General features: G+C 40.6%; 2 long non-coding RNA genes across 4 annotated transcripts in view; one reads left to right on the top strand and one right to left on the bottom strand.

Annotated features, from left to right (window-relative positions):
• Positions 1–23,540, top strand: part of LOC121816934 (uncharacterized) — an 83,524-nt gene that overhangs the window by 5,161 nt on the left and 54,823 nt on the right. The window lies entirely within an intron of this gene.
• Positions 167–22,963, bottom strand: LOC132657207 (uncharacterized). The gene is made up of 3 exons (XR_009595038.1): positions 22,831–22,963; positions 6,722–7,503; positions 167–5,720 (listed from the first exon to the last, which is right to left on the bottom strand). It is a non-coding gene; the product is annotated as an uncharacterized LOC132657207 (long non-coding RNA).

Here is a 23,540-nt window from a genome sequence, read left to right as displayed (position 1 = left end):
CAACACATAAGGATTAATGTGAGACAGAGCATTGATGTAAACATGAAAAGTGAACCCATAAAGCTTCTCAAGGAAAACACGACATCTTCATGACTTTTGTTTGAGAAAATTTCTTAAATAGGATACCAAAACTCTAACCTGAAAATAAAGGATTGAAAATTTGAACTTTATTAAAACAAATAATTTATGTTTATTAAAAGATGACATTAAGAGAGTAACAAGGCAAACTTCAGACTGGTAGAAGATATTTGCAATAGATATTAACTGACAAAAAACTCATATTCAGACTATACAAAGAATAAGATCAAATAAAAGAGTAAAACTGAAAAACAAACTAAAAATGGATAAAATACTTTAACAATCACTTTAGATAAGTTGATAGATCAATAAACAATAAGTGTAAACATTATTAATTAGAGGAAAAAGCAAGTAGCTAACAATACAAAGTGTTGGCAAGGATGTAGAGCAACTGGAACTCTCATAAATTGTTGGTAGGAATATAAACTGATTTTCTTAGAATTAATTTAGAAAAATGTTTAACAGTGTCTACTAAAACATATGTATACCCTATGGGCCAGAATTCCAATTTTAGATGTATACCCTACATAAATAAGTACTTATATCTATCAAAATACGTGTGCAAGGGTGGTCACAGCAAGCAGCTTTATTTATGAAGTCAAAAGTATATATATTTTAGAATATTCACATCCATGCAAAAAATGAAAAGAAAAACTACTGCTATATGCAAAAAAAAAAAAGTGGATTAGTCTGAACATAATGTTAAGCAAAAGAAAACAGACTTAAGGAGAGTAGAATGATGGCTGGGCTCATTGAGGAGCAGATGCCAAGACTGAATTAGAAGTGCAGATTTGCTGGGAATAGGAGTGGATGGAGAAAGCCTTCACCCCTGACATTTAATGAAGGAAGGGAAGAAAGAGTAGAAAGAGCCTCAGCCGGTAGTGTAGTTCTGGGGAAATCTTGGCTAGCTCAAAGAGGAGCTTCAACACAAAGATTACCCATAGAAGGTTGCCTCACAGCCAGAAATTGTATTCCCTTGTACCACCATGTTCAGTCATCAACTCTCACTGTCCAGAAAGAGCATGGTCTTGACTCAGAAGCTGAGGCACTCACATCTGGAGACTGTCAGCTAATTGTACTCCTTGTGACAGGTGCTCTCTTGAAGGGAGATCTGAGTAACATACCTCCATGGCTGTCAGAGGGACAGCTGCTCTTGTGTGGAGTCCAAAGCTATCAAATCTAGTCTGCAGGCGTGGTCAGAAGAGCAAGGGGCTGTGACTCAGAGAGGGTGGGAAGAAGCCTGATGGGTAGTAGAAAGTACTCTATTTTTAGATCTGCACAGTGTTATGTAAGTATGTACATTTTTACATTTATATTTACATAAGTGTATGATATGTAAGTTACATTTCTGTTAAACAAGGAAGGGAATCCTTCCAAGATTACACATGGATGGCCCTGATCGCTGAAGTTGTTTGATTAAGGAACTAGTCACATGCCTTCTTTTAAGAGGTTCCTAAAAGTATTTTTAAGAAAGAGTTAAGACTTAAAACAAAACAAAAAAAAAACCTCCTCACCTGATTTCTGGAGGTGATAACTAAAGAAAACTCACTGTTTAAGTATCAGAAAAGTCCCATATCAGGTAGGACTAAGTTTGGCTATGACAGTTACAAAATAATAGTAACTTAAATAAGATAGAATTTGTTTCACTATAACCTAAAAAAAAGTCCAGAGGTAGACAGTCCAGGCCTGATTTGGTGCTACTCAATGGCTGCCTTTTATCTTGCTGTTCTGCCATTCTTGGCTGATGGTTTTTACCTCCTGTCCAAGAGCTATAGTCATTTTATCTGTATTCCAGCCACAGGAAAAGATGACGAAGGACACTCTCCCTTCCATTTAGAGACACTTCCCAGAAGTTACACAGAGCACTTCCACTTAACCCCCACTGTGTAGAACTTAGTTTTATGAGCACACCCAGCTACAAAGGAGTCTGGGATGTGTAGGTTTTATTTCAGGTGCCAGGAAACCAGCTAAAAACCAGAGTTCTACTATAATACTAGGGACAAAGGGAAAATAGATTTTGGGGAACAACTAGCCTATTGTACCATAATACCACAAAGAATTTGTAGTATAAAGTAAAGAAAACACAGCATGCAAAAGGTAGAGAAAAGTCAGATATAGTTTTATATATATAAGCATTTCTAGTTTAGGAATAGAAATTTTTAGATGCATCTGTACAATGATACTAATTTTTAAAATATACATACATTTGGAAATAAAATATAAACTGAACAGAATTGAGGAGGGAGTTAGTTGAGAGAGAGAGCATTTTAAAGTTAATTACTCTACTGTGAGATTTTATACTTGATTAGAAACAGTAGGGAGCAGAACTGATAATGTAGAAAATGAATCATTAATACAGTTGATAAACTTGATGAATTTTCCCCTAGTGAATAAGATAGGGAAAACAGGTGAGGAAGGTGGGCATTTGGAGAGAGAAGAGATGTGATACCTGAATAGTGAAGAGTCATTGTGTGGATTATGCGGCTTTTCTGAACAAACAGAAGAGGAATAACATTTAAGATCACAACAAAGGAAAAATTTATAAGCTGAAGGTAAATTTTAACCTGCAGATCAGCACAATTTCTTAGGTACCAGGAAAAAAAAAATAAAATGGATAGAAATCTACATCTAGACATAACCTGATCAAAGTCTGAATTTTAAGATAAAATAGAGGTGAAATCCAGGCAGAAAAAATATTTTCCCACAAAGGAAGGAAAATAATTATTTCTCTGATATATACTAGAAAGCTAAATATAATCTTTGGAGTGAAAAAGGTAAGAGGGCAGAAAGAACAAATAACCTTGGTAATTTGTCAGGATTGAGACATGGAGGTTCTATACTTGTATTAAAAAGAATGATGCTCCCTTTCTTGATAGAATCATTGTATTTTAAATTTCTAAGTAAAACTTAGAAGATGGGGATGTGTGAGCACTTGCTAGAAAATCCACATGATTTCTGCTACCTATTATACAGCTGATTACACCTAAAAGGCAAGAATGAAAGACTGGATAATAAGTGACAGTGACCCTCTCAGAACACCACTAAAACCTTTTAACTTAAAGAGGTTTCATCAAACCAAGTCTGGAACAGTGAAAGCACCACCTTTTCATATGGATGCCATAGGTGTACAGGAACACACACTAATTTCTGAGCCAGTCTCTCTCACCTTTTGTTTGATTATAAAGTACTGAACAAGATAGAACTTCATTTAGACTGGGGGTCTATCATAGTGTTCATGAGCTTTCATGCAGGGATCACAGAGACTGGAAGAGTTGGTCTGTGAAGTAGCATGCAAATTTTATGATGTGGCCATTTTTCTGGGACTAGGAGTCAACTTGAACAAGTTCTTAAAAGAGTCTGTGACCCCCCCCCCCCAAAAGACCCAGAACCAGTACCAACTGCAGACTTTATTCAGGGAGACTACTTCAGTGGGGTTTTGAGGTAGAGGAAAGAGATAGGGTTGAAGTCTGAATACAACAAGTAAAAGTGGGGATTTATGGTCAAAAGCGGAGAAGGCAATGCCATCCCACTTCAGTACTCTTGCCTGGAAAATCCCATGGATGGAGGAGCCTGGTAGGCTGCAGTCCATGGGGTTGCGAAGAGTCGGAAACGACTGAGCGACTTCACTTTCACTTTTCACTTTGATGCATTGGAGAAGGAAATGGCAACCCACTCCAGTGTTCTTACCTGGAGAATCCCAGGGACGGGGAAGCCTGGTGGGCTGCCGTCTATGGGGTCGCTCAGAGTCGGACACGACTGGAGTGACTTAGCAGCATGGTCAGAAGAGCAGGATGGAGGTCAGTGGATGGAAAACAACTAAGAAGGAAGATCAGGGGTAAAGGGGTATTCTGGCTGCATGGACCTAACAGGAGTCTAGCTGAGCACGGGTCAGGATGATCAGTTACCACCAGGAAGGTGATAGAGAGTGAGGAGTCCTGTCAGATATGGAGCAGGATTAGATGTGGAAGGGGCAGGGGGAGTTCTTGCCAAACTGACTTAGCCAGGTTCTTGCTAACAGTGGTTCATGCAGATAGTATGGAAATGAAAAATTAAACCACAGAATTACAAATATTGTTAGAGGCAATTGACGGCAAGTTAAATACCAAAGAGAAATATGAAATATGTCCTGACATCATAAGGACCCAGTGATAAAATGATGAGAGAAAATAAGGAAAATATAAGAGAGAGATGCAGGAAATCCAGTCAACATATCCTAAGAATACAAAAAGGAGAAAATAGAATGAATGTATTGGAAGCAATAATCAAAGGAATAATAGGGGGAAACTGCTGAGTTTGTAGAACTGAAGTTTATGAGGCAGTAAAGAAGAGGCATAGTCACCTTGATATATCATGTTGAATGTTACAAGATTTAAGGAGAAGGAGAAAACCTATACAAGCATCCAGGCAAGAAAAAAATAGCTTATTTCTTAAGCAGTGGTTCTCAACAACAGCTATGTATTAAAAGTCATGGGTGAGCCTTTAAAAAATACTAGTGTCTGGGTTTCATCTTTAAGCAGTATGATTTAATTATTCTGGGAGGAGCCTTGGCATTGGTATTTTTAAAAATCTCACCCAGTGATTTGAATATGCAGCTGGGGTTGAGAACCACTGCCCCAAGGGAAGGGAAATCATTGACTTTTCCTCTGGAGAACCAAAGACCATCAGTAAATGAAGACTGGCTCCCAAGGTTGGACAGAAAAGAATGTTTTACTTGGTGAAGAGGTCATTTGTAGGAAAGACCAATATTCTCTTACAAACCAGTTCTCTGAAGGTACTATACTCACAGTTTAGGGAAACAAACCAATCAACCTAAGAATAGAGAAAGATAAACAGAATGAAAGCGCCACAATAAAAAGAGATGATAGAAAGCAAAGGAAACTCTTTGAACCTAGATTAACATCTTAAAAACTGTCATGAATATATTTATTGTATAAGACAAAACAAATTTCAAAAGTCTTCAAAGTTGATAATGTGAAATAGCAATAATAATTTAGATCTAAAGTCCAGATTACATCAATCAAAATTGTGAAGTGGGGAGAGAATAAGGACAGTAAAAGCCTAACAGGTTTTTCATTTCACACAGAGATAATTAATAGCTATATTCTTAACCTTGGTAAACAGATAAAAATATTTAAAATTTTAATAACAAAAAAGTAATCACTAATAGATAACATATTGAAAAGCAGAGACATTACTTTGCCAACAAAGGTCCATCTAGTCAAGGCTATGGTTTTTCCAGTAGTTTTGGACTCTGAAGAAAGCTGAGTGCCGAAGAATTGATGCTTTTGAACTGTGATGTTGGAGAAGACTCTTGAGAGTCCCTTGAACTGCAAGGAGATCCAACCAGTCCATTCTGAAGGAGATCAGCCTTGGGATTTCTTTGGAGGGAATGATGCTGAACCTGAAACTCCAGTACTTTGGCTACCTCATGCGAAGAATTGACTCATTGGAAAAGACTCTGATGCTGGGAGGGATTGGGAGCAGGAGGAGAAGGGGACGACAGAGGATGAGATGGCTGGATGGCCTCACCGACTCGATGGACGTGAGTCTGAGTGAACTCCGGGAGTTGTTGACGGACAGGGAGGCCTGGCGTGCTGCGATTCATGGGGTCGCAAAGAGTCAGACACGACTGAACGACTGAACTGAATAGAAAAAAATATAATTAAACTTTCCAAACGATAGAGAAATGAGCTAAGAAAACATAGTTGGTGAAAAATATCAAAGGGTATAAAAACTACCATGCCATATTAACCCCTTTTTAGTATATTATATATAACATATATAGGAAAATACAAAAAATTGTAACAGTGGTCATCTTCAACAGATTGAACTGATGGGGCTTGTGGTTTGTTTTCTTAGTAAAGCGCCTCAACTCTTCTAAATATTTTATAATTAGAACACTATTTTTATGTAATTAAAAAAATCAATAATAAGAATTAGAATTTTAAATTAATATCCACTTTTTTATTGCCTATGCCTTTCTATAATGCTTATTTACTGTACAGAATAAAAGTTAAGTTTCTAAATGTATTAAGTTTAGCAATTACAGGATTTAAAAAATCTGATTTCCACATATTATTAAAGACTAAATGCCTGTGAACACTATAAAGGTGCTTCTATTAACATTTCTTATTAAGTCACTTTCTGGAAGTAACATGTTTGTGTAAAACCTTGCCAAAAACAAGAATATTAAAATGTGTTCTGCATTAGGAACAAATCCACATCATAAGTATATTAGAAGTTAACAAGATTTAAAAGCAAAAACCATGAAACCAGAAGAACCTGGGAAAATATGCTTGCAACTATAAATTCTGTAATTAATTTGCTTTACAAGTTTTTTGGAGATGCTAGGTCACCAGTTGACATCTTGGATTTGCTTTTTATTCAGTCAGAACATATAAAAGAATATATTACTTGTGGCCAGATTGTAGTCTAAATATATTTTCCAACCAAATGTCCAGTTTTGATATGAAGAAAGCTACATAGTCATGTTGTTCTTTAATTCCAGTTCAGGCATTCCTTCTGCCCCAGCAGAGATCTCAGGATTTTATTTAATACATGTTTCCCCAGGCTCCCATAGCTTGAGGACAGTAATAGAGTCACATTAAAGATCAAACCTAAACTCCATGGGCTCCTACCTTACCTTCCGGGGGGTATTTCTGTAGGACTTCAGCTTCCTGCACATCTCAAGCACTTGTAAATGTCCCTGGGTGTGTTCGGTGTGCTCTGCCTCCGCTAGCCGCGTTTCCTACTGTGCCACCATCTGCTAGACAACCATTGCAAGCCACCATATCGGAAGGTCCTACTGTATGTTGCAATAGTGAAGGCAATAAAGATCTTTGAGTCAAAGGTTTAAAGCTTCAGAGCGTTGTGTTGAGAAGCAGGCAAGAAAGTTTCATCGCTCTCTTACCACTGTGCAGCCAGCTAGTTTGGTTCTTGCCTCAGCACTGTGTTTGTGAGTAAAGCTGTTCTTGGGTTTTATTTCTGATAGCCCTACTTTCTCTCTATGGGACTCAGTCCAGCAGGGTTTAAATCTAAATGACAACCACTTTGCTGCTCAAAATCATTCCTCCCCTCCTTCCTCCTTCTCTTACGGTTAGGTCTCTCCACAGGATGCTTCTCAATCCACATTCAAGTAGGTTTCTGGTGGGTTCTTTCCGCAAGTTGGTCAGATGTGTTCACTGAGATTCAAGATGGGACTCACACTGCACTCATACTCCAAAGAGGCCATATACTCTATGCCAAAAAAATGGTGTTGCTTGAAGTTTGTTCTAATCAATTTGCTATGAACTGGTCTTTTAAAAATAGCGCATTATTAAAACACTGATTCAGTCATTATCAGTCATAAGAGATTAAGTGGAATAGGCCAAGGTGATTGATATCATCATAGATCTGTTTTAAACTAGAGTAATTCAGGAGAAATTCCTATTGAGAAACAAGGAGAAAAAGTTATTATTGAAGAACAAGTTTGAAAACTGTTCCAGAAAGGTGCTCAGTGGGAGAAAATTTTTTTAAATAAAAATAACAGAATAAAGGATAAGTTGATTTCTTCTGGAAAAGTTTTGCTTCAGAAGGAGGATTCCATCAGGAAATAAAAGCATTGACTGTCAAGGAACTTAAGGAATAAGGAAGCCACAAATACTCAAGACCTTGTGAGGCTGGAGGATGGGAATAGAGAGATCCTCCAGCCTGGGCATCTGTATATAGTAGTGAGTGATGATGCAATATTAACACATTAATATGGAAAGATCACAGGATTTTGGCTAATTAGAAAACAATTGGAAAAGGATGTGGTTAAGAGAGAAGAGACACTTTTTTTGACCATGCCATGCTTCATGTGGGATCTTAGTTCCCCCTGCTTATGGAGCATGGAGTCTTAATCATTGGTCTGCCAGGGAAGTCCCCAGTAATTTTTAAAAATACACGTATTTCATAATGCCTTCTTTGTTTAAGCTCTTTGGAAGCCAAGGGCTTCCCTCACCCTTTTCAGGAGTTTTTATTTGTTTCTCTGCTTTGGTACTGCATTTATTTATATTGATAAGAAGACCTACCTAACTAGCCAGGTTACTAAATGCATGTTAACCCTAGTATGACTTCATCCCCTGCTGTGCTAGTCTTGCCGTATGGCACCAGGGAGCAGTTTTCTCCAAAATGGCAACCAACAAGGGAATAGATTCCAGGAAGGAAACCTCAAACAACTCCCAAGAAATGGTGACGAGAATATTTTATGTAGCTGCAATGAGATGTCACCTCATACCTATTAGAATGGCTGTTATCAAAAAGATTAGAGATAACAAATGTAAGTGAGGATATGGAGAAAAAGGAAATATGACACATGGTTGCTGGGAATGTAAGTTAGTGCAGCCAGAGTGAAGAACAGTATGGACATTTCTCAAAAAATTAAAAATAGGACTTCTGAACGATGCAGCCATCCCACTCCTGGGTACACATCCAAAAGATACAAAATCATTATCTCAAAAAGGTATCTGCACCCCTCCCCACTGTGTTCACTGCCACATTATTTACAATAGCTAAGGCTTGGAAATAACCTTGTTCATCAGTGGATGAATGGATAAAGAAAATGTGGTATGAAAAAGAATATATTATATACAATAAATATTATTGTATCTGTATAGAATAATATTGCATATGTTTCACCCTATTTATTTCCTTCAAATAGTATTGTGTTAAAGAAAATATACTATAAATATTATTCAGTCATAAAAAAAGAAGGAAATCCTGCCATTTGTAACAACTGAATGAAATTTGAGGGCATTTGAGGCTAAGTAAAATGTCAGACAGAGAAAGACAAATACTCTATGATCTCATATGTGTGGAATCTAAAAAAGCCAAATGCAAACAGAGCGTAGAATGGTTTATTAGGGGCTGGCAGCTGGGGGAAATGAGGAGATACTGGCCAAAGTGTACAGACGTGCAATTATAAGATGAGAAAGTTCTGAGGTTCTAACATACAGCATGGTGACTACAGTTAACACTAATGTGTTGTTTGCTTGAAATTTGCTAAGAGGATGGATCGTAAATGTTCTCACCACACACACACACACACACACACAAGGTAACTACATGAAGTGATGGATAAGTGAACTGATTTTATTGTGGTAATCATTTCACAATGCATAAATATATCAAATCATCACTTTATCCACTTTAAATTTATACCATTTTATATGTCAATTATATCTCAATAAAGTTGGTGGGGGTAGGGGAAGAATATTTTATTATAGTTCCTAGGACAAAAGTTCTTGTAATAAAAAGATAAGACCTTTTCAGTTTTTCAAGTGAAATACCAAAGAACATCTAATTTTAAAATCATATTTACTCATTCAAATACTTACTAACACCTGTTAGTTTCTGGGCACAAGTCTAGACCTGTTGAATATAGTAAGGTATGAGATACTCCCCAGGGTCTCAGAGAGCTTACAGTCAGCTGGGGACTTCTGATGTAATCCAGGAACAGTGGCTTCTTCCCTTCCTCCAACACTCCAGCCTCAGTGTTTCCTTGGACTTCATGCATCCCCAGTACTGTGCATAGTTTTCCTCTCATCATGCTTCTGGACTTCATTCAAATATTACCTCCCTCAGAGGGGTCTTCCCTGATACTCACCTGCTCACATACCAGAACATAACATAATCAATATTTCACCCTATTTATTCCCTTCAAAAATTTGTATCACATTTTTATCAGAAAATAATTTGTTCGTGTATTTATTATTTTTCTTCTTCTACTAGAATGTAAGCTCTATGAGAGTAGGATTATTTCTTGGCTTAGTTATGTGTACATGTCTCTCTAGCATCAAGAAGACTGTCTGGTAAGGGCACTGTAACAGCACTGAATAAGAGAATGAATGAATGGAAGCTGCTGCTAAGTCTTCAGTCATGTCCGACTCTGTGCGACCCCATAGACGGCAACCCACCAGGCTTCCCCATCCCTGGGATTCTCCAGGCAAGAACACTGGAGTGGGTTGCATTTCCTTCTCCAGTGCATGAAAGTGAAAAGTGAAAGTGAAGTCGCTCAGTCATGTCCGACTCTTAGTGACCCCCTGGACTGCAGCCTACCAGGCTCCTCCGTCTATGGGATTTTCCAGGCAAGGGTACTGGAGTGGGGTGCCATTGCCTTCTCCAGAATGGAAGCTAGATTAATTAATTCAGTAGTTAGCTTATGTCAGTCCTGGAGTGTGAAGTCAAGTGGGCCTTAGGAAGCATTACTACCAGCAAAGCTAGTGGAGGCAATGGAATTCTAGCTGAGCTATTTCAAATCCTAAAAGATGATGCTATTAAAGTTCTGCACACAAAATATACCAACAAATTTGGAAAACTCAGCAGTGGCCACAGGAGTGGAAGAGGTCAGTTTTCATTCCAATTCCAAAGAAGGGCAATGCCAAAGAATGTTCAAAATACTGCACAGTTGTACTCATTTTACATTGTAGCAAGGTAATGTTCCAAATACTTCAAGCTAGGCTTCAATAGTATGTGAACCAAGAACTTCCAGATGTACAAGCTCTATTTAGAAAAGGCAGAGGAACCAGAGATCAAATTGCCAACATCTGTTGGATCATAGAAAAAGGAAGTGAATTACAGGAAAACATCTACTTTTGCTTCATTGACTACGCTAAAGCCTTTGACTGTGTGGATCACAACAAACTGTGGAAAATTCTTTAAGAGATGGGAATACCACACCACCTTACTTGCCTCCCAAGAAATCTGTATGCAGGTCAAGAAGCAACAGTTAGAGCCGGACATGGAACAATGGACTGGTTCCAAATTGTGAGAGGAGTATGTCCAGGCTCTATACCGTCACTCTGCTTATTTAACTTATATGCAGAATATATCATGCAAAATGCCAGGCTGGATAAAGCAAAAACTAGAATCAAGATTGCCAGGAGAAATATCAAATAACCTCAGACATGCAGATGACACCACCCTAATGGTAGAAAGGGAAGAAGAACTAAAGAGCCTCTTGATGAAGATGAAAGAGGAGAGTGAAAAAACTGGTTTAAAGCTCAACATTCAGAAAACTAAGATCATGGCATCTGGTCCCATAAATTCACGGTAAATAGATGGGGAAACAATGGAAACAGTGACAGACTTTATTTTCTTGGGCTCCAAAATCACTGTGGACAGTGACTGCAGCCATGAAATTAAAAGACGCTTGCCCCTTGGAAGAAAAGCTATGACCAACTTAGACAGCATATTAAAAAGCAGAGATCACTTTGCCAACAAAGGTGTGTATAGTCAAAGCTATGGTTTTTCCAGTAGTCATGTATGGATGTGAGAGTTGTACCATAAAGATGGCTGAGTTCCAAAGAATTGATGCTTTTGAACTGTGGTGCTGGAGAAGACTCTTGAGAGTCCCTTGGACAGCAAGGAGATCAATCAGACAATCCTAAAGGAAGTCAACTCTGAATATTTGTTGGAAGGACTGCTGCTGAATCTGGAGCTCTAATACTTCAGCCACCTGATGCAGAGCCAACTCATTGGAAAATACCTTGCTCCTGGGAAAGATTGAGGGCAGGAGAAGGGCGGTGACAGAGGATGAGATGTTTGGATGGCATTATCGACTCAATGGACATGAGTCTAAGCAAATTCAGGCAGATAGTTAAGGACAGGGATGCCTGTTGTGCTGCCTTTTATGGGGTCTCAAAGAGTTGGACACAAGTGAGAGACTGAACAACAACCACAATTCAATATCATTATTACTATGGTGAAGGAAAGATCTGGGTATCTCCTTGCATCTAACAAATGAAAGGATAGAAAACCACCTTAGGAAGCAACAGGGATTACTTCCTAGAGCACATGGAAACATGGACTTGAGAGAGGGGTCTGATCTGTAATATCACGTAGATTAGATGTCCAAATATAAAAGGAAGTGAAGACTGGGAGGAAGAGATGAAGAAGGAGAAATGGGCAGAATGCAGATATCTATCCTGAAAGAACCAGTGAGCCCCATTCAGCCTTTGTCCTGAGGGAGGTAGGAAGCAGATAGACCCTGAACAATGGCAGGTGGTAGGGAAAGGTCTGCCTTGTAGAATGTTCAACCTGAAGCACTGTGGGGAATGGGATGGAAAAAACCAGGAAGCCAGGTGATGCACTAATTCAGGCAAGAAATGATGAGGAGCTGAACTAAAACCAGGGTTATGGAAACAGAGAAGAGGAAAAGATCTGGTCCAGGGAGACAGTTAGGAGGTAAAATAACAGCAGAGGGAGGAGTCAAGTTCAATTCCTCAGGTAGCTATGCTTCCTCAGTTGAGTTCTCCATTTTCTAGAAAACAGTCCCAGGGACTGTAGCCACATCTTGGAGGCTATACTGAGGCTAGGGACACATCTTCCAGATCAAACTTACAGCCATGTGGTCTGGGAGAGCCTTAGGGGCCAACCATTACTGGAGGAGCTAGAAAACAGCGACCAGGTCTCTTTGTTTGGGCCTACGGTTAACTTTAGCCCAGGCCACTTATATTCTGATATATATTGCAAGAAAGGATTTCTATCTCCTTCTAATCAAAAGCATCTATCTCCTTGCTAATCAGAATTCATTTTAGATATCTATTCACTTCTGCACTTTTCCTAGAAATATTTGGTGAAGGCCTACAGCATATTAAAAACCAGAGTCATTATTTTGCCAACAAAGGTCTGTCTAGTCAAAGCTATGGTTTTTCCAGTAGTCATATATGGATGTAAGAGTTGGACCATAAAGAAAGTTGAGCACTGAAGAATTGATGCTTTTGAACTGTGGTGTTGGAGAAGACTCTTGAGAGTCCCCTGGATGGCAAGGAGATCAAACCGGTCAATCCTAAAGGAAATCAGTCCTGAATATTCATTGGAGGGACTGGTGATGAAGCTGAAGATCCAATACTTTGGCCACCTGATGTGAAGAACTGACTCATTGGAAAAGACCCTGATGGTGAGAAAGATTGAAGGCAGGAGGAGAAGGGGAGGACAGAGGGTGAGATGACATCACCAACTCAATGGACATCAGTTTAAGCAAGCTCCAGGAGTTGGTGATGGACAGGGGGGCCTGGCATGCTGCAGTCCATGGGCTTGTAAAGAGTTGGACACAACTGAGAGACTGAACTGAACTGAACAGTGTGCTATGTTCTGGGAACAAATTCCCTGCCCTCAATTAATCTATAATTTAGTGAAAGATACAAACAAACAACCCCCCCCCACACACACACAAATTGAAGTACACTGTGGTAAGTACTATGAAAGAAGTACTCATACAAAAAGCACAAAGCAGAGACCCTTAAGCCAAAGATGAGTTTAGGAGTGGGTGTCTTAAATCAGTTAGAGGTAAGAATGGTTTCTCAAAAAGAAAAAACAACCTCTAACAAAAAATAAATTCCCATTAAAAAAATAACAGCTCAGGTATAAATAAACAAAAATGCATCAAAAACATGCATAGTTAATAAGTGATACTTTTGAGTGTATGAAATGTGCCAGGAGCTATGGATCTTGTATTTTTTCCCCTCAGTTCATCCTCATACAACTTATGAGGTAGTAATACTTCCCTCATTCTACAGATGAAAAAGCTGAGGTTCTTGTCAAAGGTTCTAAAGTCTGGAGCAGTTAAAAGAGGGCTGGTGGGGCTAACTTATCCCCACCTATCACCTACCTCATTGCCCAGAGTACTGAGAAAGCTGTCAGCCTTTGACAGGCAGTCATTCTCAATGAACGTTTGCCTGTAACTGCTATTATTGTGTGGACAAATTAAAAACCTTTCTGTTTTTTTCTTCAAAAACTAGACGTGCAATTATTACATTATGACAAACTGGAAGGTTGGCCAAAATTTATGTTGAGATTCTTCAGTATTTGTACCCCAGCATCCCAAAGGCTGGTTAATCGTGGTGATAGAGGTCCTATTACCATTGATGGTCACATCTCCAGTTCCCTCCTGTATAACTGCGAGACCTGGTCTCTTCCTTACCTAAAGGGGGCCCCAAGTTATTCTGGTGGGAGTCTGGGGTGTCTTGCATAGTTTGCTGAAGTCCTTTCCCACTCAGACCTCTGGAATTCAGAGCCGTTACTTCTGCTCTCCTGGGTGAAAGCTGCTTTCGTGCCCCTTCTTGCCGTTTCCCTCCAAGGCACAAATGAGCTGGACTCCCCCTAAGCCTCCTGCAAAAAGTCTGTTCTTTTCCATCAAAATTAGGAGTTACCTTTCCCACACGTCTCCCTTACACCTTTCCAGCTGGGCCCTGAAGGAGCATTTGCTGTGTCATGAGTTTCAGGAAGTCGTTTGTGAAAAGAATGCTTTCAGCATCTGCCCCCAATACATTTCTCCATGAACCTTAGATTGCAAAGAGATCCTAGGATCCCTCCCCTATTCTCCCCATCCCCCTCTCCCTCCAAGGAACCTGCACTGAGGAGACTCTTGCTCTCATGCTCACCAACTGGTCCAAAGTGGGGCATTACTCAAGTTCCCACTTGGGCTAGTTCACAGTATTCAAGCTAAATGCTACCTTCTCTAATGAACATGGTCATATAGAAATTGTTGAGAAGATACTGAATTATCTCTAGTAGGAGTAAGGCCATCATGAGATGAGAAAATAAAGATAAAATACATGTATGTAGTGTGTGTGTATAAATATGCATGCTCAGTCTCTCAGTCATATACAACCTTGTAACCTGCTATGCTCCTCTGTCCATGGAATTTTCCAGGCAAGAATACTGGAGTGGGTAGCCTTTCCCTTCTCGAGGGGAATCTTCCCAACCCAGGAATCGAACCCACATCTCCTGTGTTGACAGGCAGATAGATTCCTTACCCCTGTGCTACCTGGGAAGCCCAGTTTATGCTAAGCGTGTATAAATATATACATATACATAAAATCTCACTTGCAAACTTGCTGAAGAATTGCTCTTTCTCATTCAGGAAATGAACTGCAAGAAAGCAGCTTTCTCTTGTCTTGTTGGAGCCTTTGGGAAGCATAAGTAGACGGATGCAGAGAGGATAACGTGGTCCAGGCAGTCACAGTCAACATGCAGGGTTGATGGTGGGACCCCCAATAGGCAGAACAGGAGGGCCACAAGTTCATCAATTACCCTGTAGCTTGAGTAAGTCACTGAACCTCTGAGCCTTGCATTTGTTTTTATGCTAAAATGGGGATAATTTTACAGTCCTGACAGGGTTGTTTGGGTTCAACATAGTTACCTATGTTTTGTAAACTGCAAGTGTCAACAATATTGCTTGCAAGGAAGAACTAGAACAAAAGTTTAGATGGAGGCAAGTGTGTCTCTTGTACATGATGAGGAGAGTTGTCTCTAAAGATTATGGGGGTTGCAAGCCTTAGAAAGGTACCTCAGAAAAGAGGAAAAAGTCTGGGAAGAGAAGTCTGAAAGAGATGAAAGGGGTCAAAGAGACTGTCTATCTAGACAGAGATTTTCTGAAGAGTCCTAATGTTCTTATTAACAGTCCATGGGCATCTCCAGCTTGATCTGAGCGGCAGTTCTTGTTGATACACTGGGCAAAACTGAGGCCAGGAGCCTTGAAAGCCGAAATATGAACCAGAAGCATAAGTCAGTGCCACTCAGACTTTGGGCCTGAGATTCCATGGGGTGTGTGTGTAGGTATGTCTATGCTTGTCTCACAGGTGCAGGCCTCAACCGCAAGTCCAAGCTGCACAAAATTGACAACACGAGGCTCTGCAATCACCTTTCATTGCTGAGCCCTTATTTGTACTGCCAGGGAAATACCAAAAATTTCCTTTTGCAAGGGCCAATGTGAACCTGGCAAGATACCCATGACTGAGGAGATGGTCATGAAGTCTGGTAATGAAAACAAATTTTTAAAATTATGTAAGGTAGAAACTAAATATTCAGAGTAGCAGGTTTCATTCATTATAAGAATGTTTCTTTAAGATGAAACAATAAATGCTTCTGCTGAGGTTTCTGGTTGAAGCACCAGGCCTCACCCAGGAAAGAATTTAAGAGTATGTGTGTGTGTGTGATAGTCACTCAGTCCTGTCCGACTCTTTGAGACCCTATGGACTGAAGCCTGCCTGGCTCTTGTATCCATGGGAAGAATACTGGAGTGGGTTGCCTTGCCTTCCTCCAGGGGATTTTCCCAACCCAGGGATTGAACCCATGTCTCTTTGTGTCTCCTGCATTGGCAGGCGGGTTCTTTACCACTAGCGCCACCTGGAATTCCTTGGTGGCTCAGACGGTAAAGAGTCTGCAAGGCAGGAACCCAGGTTTGATCCCTGGGTCGGGAAGATCCCCTGGAGAAAGGAATGGCAACCCACTCCAGTATTCTTGCCTGGAGAATTCCATAGACAGAAGAGCCTGGTGGGCTACAGTTGATGGGGTTGCAAAGAGTCGGGCAGGACTAAAGCAACTAGAGAGAAAGTGCGCCACCAGGGAAGCCCTTTTAAGAGTATAAAGTATGTTAATTGCATTGGTTTCAACAGAGGGCAGAGGGATTGCCACACACTCAGACTCCAGGTACATCTGGCTGGCAAGGCAAAAGTTGACATCTGGAAACCCCCATATGAGAATTGGTTTTGCCCCCAAAATGAGGGACACCATCTTGACAGTCTTGAATTCCTTTGTTGGGGGTGTAACTAAGGAATTCCAGGTGAGCTTCTTCTCACAGTTGGAAAACAGGCAAGGCAGAGAAAGAACCATATAATCTCCATCCTTCCTTTCCTGTCTCACCTGGAGGACAATTTACTTTCTGTTGTGGAAAAATATTTCACATCCACCTTAAGAAGTGGGAATAAGGAAGAGTGGTTAGCGGCAATAAAGAGTGCTGCTGCTTGAACGTGTGTGGAGCAAAACCTCAGGTTTTAATACACAAAAAAACTTGAATGAAACCCGACAATACCTAACTTCCCCACCCCTGCTCCCAGGTTAGTTTCAGTCAGTCAGTCAGTCAGTTTAGTCGCTCAGTCATGTCTGACTCTTTGCGACCCCATGAATCGCACCACGCCAGGCCTCCCTGTCCATCAACAACTCCTGGAGTTCACTCAGACTCATGTCCATCGAGTCAGTGATGCCATCCAGCCATCTCATCGTCTGTTGTCCCCTTCTCCTCCTGCCCCCAATCCCTCCCACCATCAGAGTCTTTTCCAATGAGTCAACTCTTCACACGAGGTGGCCAAAGTACTGGAGTTTCAGCTTCAGCATCATTCCTTCCAAAAAACACCCAGGGCTGATCTCCTTCAGAATGGACTGGTTGGATCTCCTTGCAGTCCAAGGGACTCTCAAGAGTCTTCTCCAACACCATAGTTCAAAAGCATCAATTCTTTGGCACTCAGCTTTCTTCACAGTCCAACTCTCGCATCCATACGTGACCACTGGAAAAACCATAGCCTTGACTAGACGGACCTTTGTTGGCAAAGTAATGTCTCTGCTTTTGAATATGCTATCTAGGTTGGTTGTAACTTTTCTTCCAAGGAGTAAGCGTCTTTTAATAAAAAGTCTTGAATGAAACCCTACAATACCTAATTTCCCCACCCCTGCTCCCAGGTTAGGTTACATTTTAAGGAAACATCAGGTGAGTATAGTAGTGGTAGTGTTAGTCACTCAGTCGTGTCCAACTCTTTGGGACCCCACAGACTATAGCCTGTCAAAGTCCTCTATCCATGGGATTCTCCAGGCAAGAATACTGCAGTGGGTTGCCATTTCCTTCTCCAGAGGATCTTCCCCTGACCTAGGGATGGAACCCAGGTCTCCTGTGTTGCAGGCACATTCTTTATGGTCTGAGCTACAATTCTGACAAAAGGAGAGAACCAACAATGGTTTAATCTTAAGCACTCAGACAGGCAGTCTAAGAAACTTAGGGATGGTTTCCCTGGCTCCTCTCTCACCATAAGCAACTCCCTGACACTCAAGACTGACCTCTGTGCATATAGATGTATGTCTAGTGTGTAACAGGAAGTTTGCTTTGGCTGGTCTCAGAGGGATCCATTTGTCTAGGGAGGTCTGCAGGGCCAATGAAGCCACTGCCTCCCTTGCCATCTTAGCAGCTTTGAGAGGGTGGAGTATTTTTCTTTGAGGCCAAGTTTGGCCCAGAGAACTTCCTCACTGAAATTTTCTGCCAGGTTGGGTTGCTTTTCTTGCATAAGTCCACCCCTTACTCTCACCCCATCCCCCTAGTTGCCTTTGGTCAAATTTCTGGAATTTTGGCCTGTGTTTGTGGGGTTGGGTCTATTCCTTCCTGGTGCAGTGGATGCAAAGATATGCTTTCTCTTGGGTGAAATTTACAAGCACATTTTCCTCCTTGACAGGAACAAAGAGCCACAAATATTTCCTAAGGGGAGAAAAAAGCTTCCAGATGCAGGACTCCAAATAAATGTGAGGGTTCCCCCCCCAACACACACTTTTTCCTTTGGCATTTTTTAAGCTTAATAATTACACTGGACATATTTATCCAGAAGAAGGCCCACAGTTTTCTTCCCAACTTCACTGAAATTTCCAAGTTACAAATACATCCACTTCTCCCTTGCTTGGGCTCCAGGCCATTTATTTCTTTCTTAAGGCAGTCACCACAGATACCTTGAGTTTCAACCCTATCTAGAGACTGAAGAAGATAGGAGAAGGCCCCTTTTTCCTCTTATTCTCCTGAGCTCTGGTGACACAGAATAATCAAGGTGGGAGGGACACTTCTAAACTCTTGATCCATCAGTAAACTACTTTTAAATTATCTCTACTTAGAGGGTTACTGAAAAGAAAATTATAAATGTCAAGAAGACCTTTCAGCAAACTTTTACAATCTGTAGCATATTTCTATATTTTTTAAACTAATTAAAGCATTCTAATTAGTATCATTTTCTATTTTTAGTTTATAATCTAAAATTTTTCTCTTACCATGATCAGAATAATTGTGGGAGATACTTAACTCACATGTGGAAAATCATTATCACCCACACGTTTTTTTAAAAGGTTTTTGAGGAAATAAGGTACTTATATTTGATTAGAAAAACAGCTCTCCTTTTAAGTGTTGGCAAAGAATGCACTAAGTCCTAAGAAATCATTTTGATTATATGTCTTAACATTTACCTATAAGCGATCATGGAGACATTTAATGCAGCTAAATGGCTTTAAAGAAGGCTGAGCACCAAAAAATTGATTCTTTCAAACTTTGGTGCGGAGAAGACTGTTGAGAGTCCCTCGGACAGCAAGGAGATCAAACCAGTCCATCCTAAAGGAAATCAACCCTGAATATTCATTAGAAGGACCAATGCTGAAGCTGAAGCTCCAGTACTTTGGCCACCTGATGTGAAGAGCTGACTCATTGGAAAAGACCCTGGTGGTGGGGAAGATTGAGGGAAGCAAGAGAAGGGGACCACATAGGACGAAATGCTTGGATGGCATCACTGACTCAACGGACATGAGTTTGAGCAAGCTCCAGGAGATAGTGAAGGACAGGGAAGCCTGGCATACTGCAGTCCATGGGGTCAGTCAGTCAGTTCAGTCGCTCAGTCGTGTCTGACTCTTTGCGACCCCATGAATCGCACCACGCCAGGCCTCCCTGTCCATCACCAACTCCCGGAGTTCACTCAGACTCACATCCATCGAGTCAGTGATGCCATCAGCCATCTCATCCTCTGTCGTCCCCTTCTCCTCCTGCCACCAATCCCTCCCAGCATCAGAGTCTTTTCCAACGAGTCAACTCTTCGCATGAGGTGGCCAAAGTCCTGGAGTTTCAGCTTTAGCATCATTCCTTCCAAAGAACACCCAGGGCTGATCTCCTTCAGAATGGACTGGTTGGATCTCCTTGCAGTTCAAGGGACTCTCAAGAGTCTTCTCCAACACCACAGTTCAAAAGCATCAATTCTTCAGCACTCACAGTCCAACTCTCACATCCATACATGGCTACTGGGAAAACCATAGCCTTGACTAGACGGACCTTTGTTGGCAAAGTAATGTCTCTGCTTTTGAATATGCTATCTAGGTTGGTTGTAACTTTTCTTCCAAGGAGTAAGCGTCTTTTAATTTCATGGCTGCAATCACCATCTGCAGTGATTTTGGAGACCCAAAAAATAAAGTGTGACACTGTTTCTACTGTTTACCCATCTATTTGCCGTGAAGTGATGGGACCAGATGCCATGATCTTCATTTTCTGAATGTTGAAAAGATTTAGCCAACTTTAAGCCAACTTTTTCACTCTCCACTTTCACTTTCATCAAGAGGCTTTTGAGTTCCTCTTCACTTGCTGCCATAAGGGTGGTGTCATCTGCATATCTGAAGTGATATTTCTCCCGGCAATCTTGATTCCAGCTTGTGCTTCTTCCAGCCCAGCGTTTCTCATGATGTACTCTGCATAGAAGTTAAATAAGCAGGGTGACAATATACAGCCTTGACGTACTCCTTTTCCTATTTGGAACCAGTCTGTTGTTCCATGTCCAGTTCTACTTGTTGCTTCCTGACCTGCATATAGGTTTCTCAAGAGGCAGGTCAGGTGGTCTGTATTCCCATCTCTTGAAGAATTTTCTACAGTTTATTGTGATCCACACAGTCAAAGGCTTTGGCATAGTCAATCAAGCAGAAATAGATGTTTTTCTGGAACTCTCTTGCTTTTTCCATGATCCAATGGATGTTGGCAATTTGATCTCTGTTTCCTCTGCCTTTCCAAAACCAGCTTGAACATCTGGAAATTCATGGTTCACATACTGCTGAGGCCTGGCTTGGAGAATTTTGAGCATTACTTTACTAGCATGTGAGATGAGTTCAATTGTGCGGTAGTTTGAGCATTCTTTGGCATTGCCTTTCTTTGGGATTGGAATGAAAACTGACCTTTTCTAGTCCTGTGGCCACTGCTGAGTTTTCCAAATTTGCTGGCATATTGAGTGCAGCACTTTCACAGCATCATCTTTCAGGATTTGAAATAGCTCAACTGGAATTCCATCACCTCCACTAGCTTTGTTCATAGTGATGCTTCCTAAAGCCCACTTGACTTCACATTCCAGGATGTCTGGCTTTAGATGAGTGATCATACGATCGTGATTATCTTGGTAGTGAAGATCTTTTTTTGTACAATTCTTCTGTGTATTCAGTCCATGGGGTCATGAAGAGTCAAACATGATTTAGCAACTAACCACCACAACAAATGGCTTTAGCCAGTTTTTATTCTAACAGGAATGAAATTAAAGTGCCTAGGTATCAGATTCTGCTTCAGGAGGTCTGGGGCTAGAGAAATATTCCATATCTCTAATAACAAATTCTCAGGAGATGCAGACACTGCAGATCCATGGAGCTGAGAGGATGTAGAGTACAGTACATCTTCTTATCCCTAAGCTGCCACTCATGGGTGAAATACATATGTGCACATGGGTATCATACAGCTTCAAGAATACAGGGGAATGGACTGCTCCCTCCAGAGGTTCCCTTGGTGTGTTCTTACAGTGGAGTGAAAAGTGGTTAAATCTATGCTATTCAAAAAATAAGTGAATCCCTTCTAAATTCTAAGCCCTAGGCTAGTCACTATCTAACATAAAGTTGCATAATACTGCATAATAAAAAATATAATGACCTTACTAATTTGACATCTGTACTCTGATTATCACCTCTTTCAAGACTAAAGAATTCTCTATTGCTCCTTCCTACCCTTCCAGCACTTTTTATTTTGAAAATTTTCAAATCTATAGAAACACTGAAAGTGTAAAATAACTAACAAATTTAAACCTAGATTTACCAGTCTTTAACATGCTGCTATACTCTCTTTCTGTCTGTGCATACACATCTATATACAATTAAATATACATTGAGCTTATTTTAATATTTGTGGTCAAACTGTTTGACAATAAGTTGCAGTTCTCAAGTTGTTCTTTTTTATGTTGCTATTGTTTGTCTCCAAACTGGCCCAGCTATAAGATGACGTTAAACTAGAGCTCAGTGTGTTCAAGAAGCAAAAATGTACGGAGTTTCCCAAACTTCCTAGGATCAGTTTTACAGAGGAGGAAGCAGACAGTAGAAACCTTTGTTTCACCTTAAAAAATCTTCAGCAGGTCACCCTTAAATTCTGTCCATTTATCCCACTCTCCACCATCTTTAAGAAGATATGGAATAATTGTGCTGAAGGCCGCCAGAAATAAGCACTCTAACGTGGAAGCAGAGAATAACTAATTTTGCTAAACCAAACTCACTTTCTTTGTGAGTTCACGTTTCACTAATGAATTTTTCATCTATTGCTAGGAAAGACAGAAAATCAGTCTTATTCCAATGTGATATTCCAATGTGATTAATAGATTCTGAAAATATTTTTGCAATATTACAAAAGGGATTTATTCATGCTTGTTTCATCTCTCTGTACCTTCATCTTTTTATTTCAAAATAGCCAGAAAGTAGCCTTTCTGAGAAGGTCTCTACACTATTTCTAAGGGTTTCCCAGAGAATTACCCCATGTATTTTCCTGACCAAGTCTAATTGGTACTTCCAGTCTAGGCTCCCCATCTTGCCATCACATCGCTGCCTCTGTGGCTAACAACCTGAGGAAGAAACCCCACACACAGTGATCCTCTTACCACCAACCCTTGCTCAGTACCATGCACAGCACAAGCGCTCTCTCTCTCTCTCTCTCTCTCTCTCTCTCTCTGTTTCCTGGTATCTCTCTCTCATATTGCTGAGGTGCTCTCATGCTGGCTCTTCAGTGTCCGACAGCACAAATGAGACTAGCCATGGCTCTCAGAGAGAAGCTAGGAAAGGTTTGGGGCTCATAGAAATGCAACACAAATAATAAGTACATTTTTGACAACAACTGCTAGCTCTGCTAGTGTTCAAACTCAGGGACCCATATCCTACCTTAGCATCTGTAGCTCCCAGAGATTCCTGTATGGTTTGGAAAAACTAAACCTCCATTAGTGGAAACCAAGCTCAGTTGCCCTTCAGTCCCATGAGAGGAGGGTGCTTCCATGCAAGTCTTGCCTGTCATCCTGTCTCAGGACTGACCTCACTCCAGGATCTATTGCAGTGGGTTGGATAACTCTCCTCAAAATAACAGCACCCTATTCCTGGGTGTGGACTGGCTCCTTGGCCCAGTAACTTGATCACAAGAGTTACCAGGATATTTCTCCAAGCCCATATTAAATCTTTTTTGTGTTTTTGTTTTCTTCAGCATGAGATTAGGTCTGCTTAGCCTTCCTGGCATGGTCCAATCTTGCTTGCATATCTCTAGTCATTGACAAATAAGAAAATAATAATTTATGAATAAACATTTATTTTTCAGACATAAAAGAGTCCACATTCAGCTATTGGTTTTTTAAAAAAAAATCTCAGATACACGGTAGAGCTTTATCCAGTTTACACTCCAGAGCAGAATATCTACCACTCCAGTACTCTTGCCTGGAAAATCCCATGGATGGAGGAGCCTGGTAGGCTGCAGTCCTTGGGGTCGCTAAGAGTCAGACACGACTGAAGTGAATTAGCAGCAGCAGCAGCTCAACTGCTTGGGGCTTCCCAAGGGTAAAGAACCCGCCTGCCAATGCAGAAGATGCCAGAGATGCAGGTTAGAT

This window comes from Ovis aries, chromosome 1, assembly GCF_016772045.2.
Source record: "Ovis aries strain OAR_USU_Benz2616 breed Rambouillet chromosome 1, ARS-UI_Ramb_v3.0, whole genome shotgun sequence".
NCBI lineage: Eukaryota > Metazoa > Chordata > Mammalia > Artiodactyla > Bovidae > Ovis > Ovis aries.
Note: the sequence above shows the minus strand (reverse complement) of the source record. Positions and strands in the feature narration are given on the sequence as shown.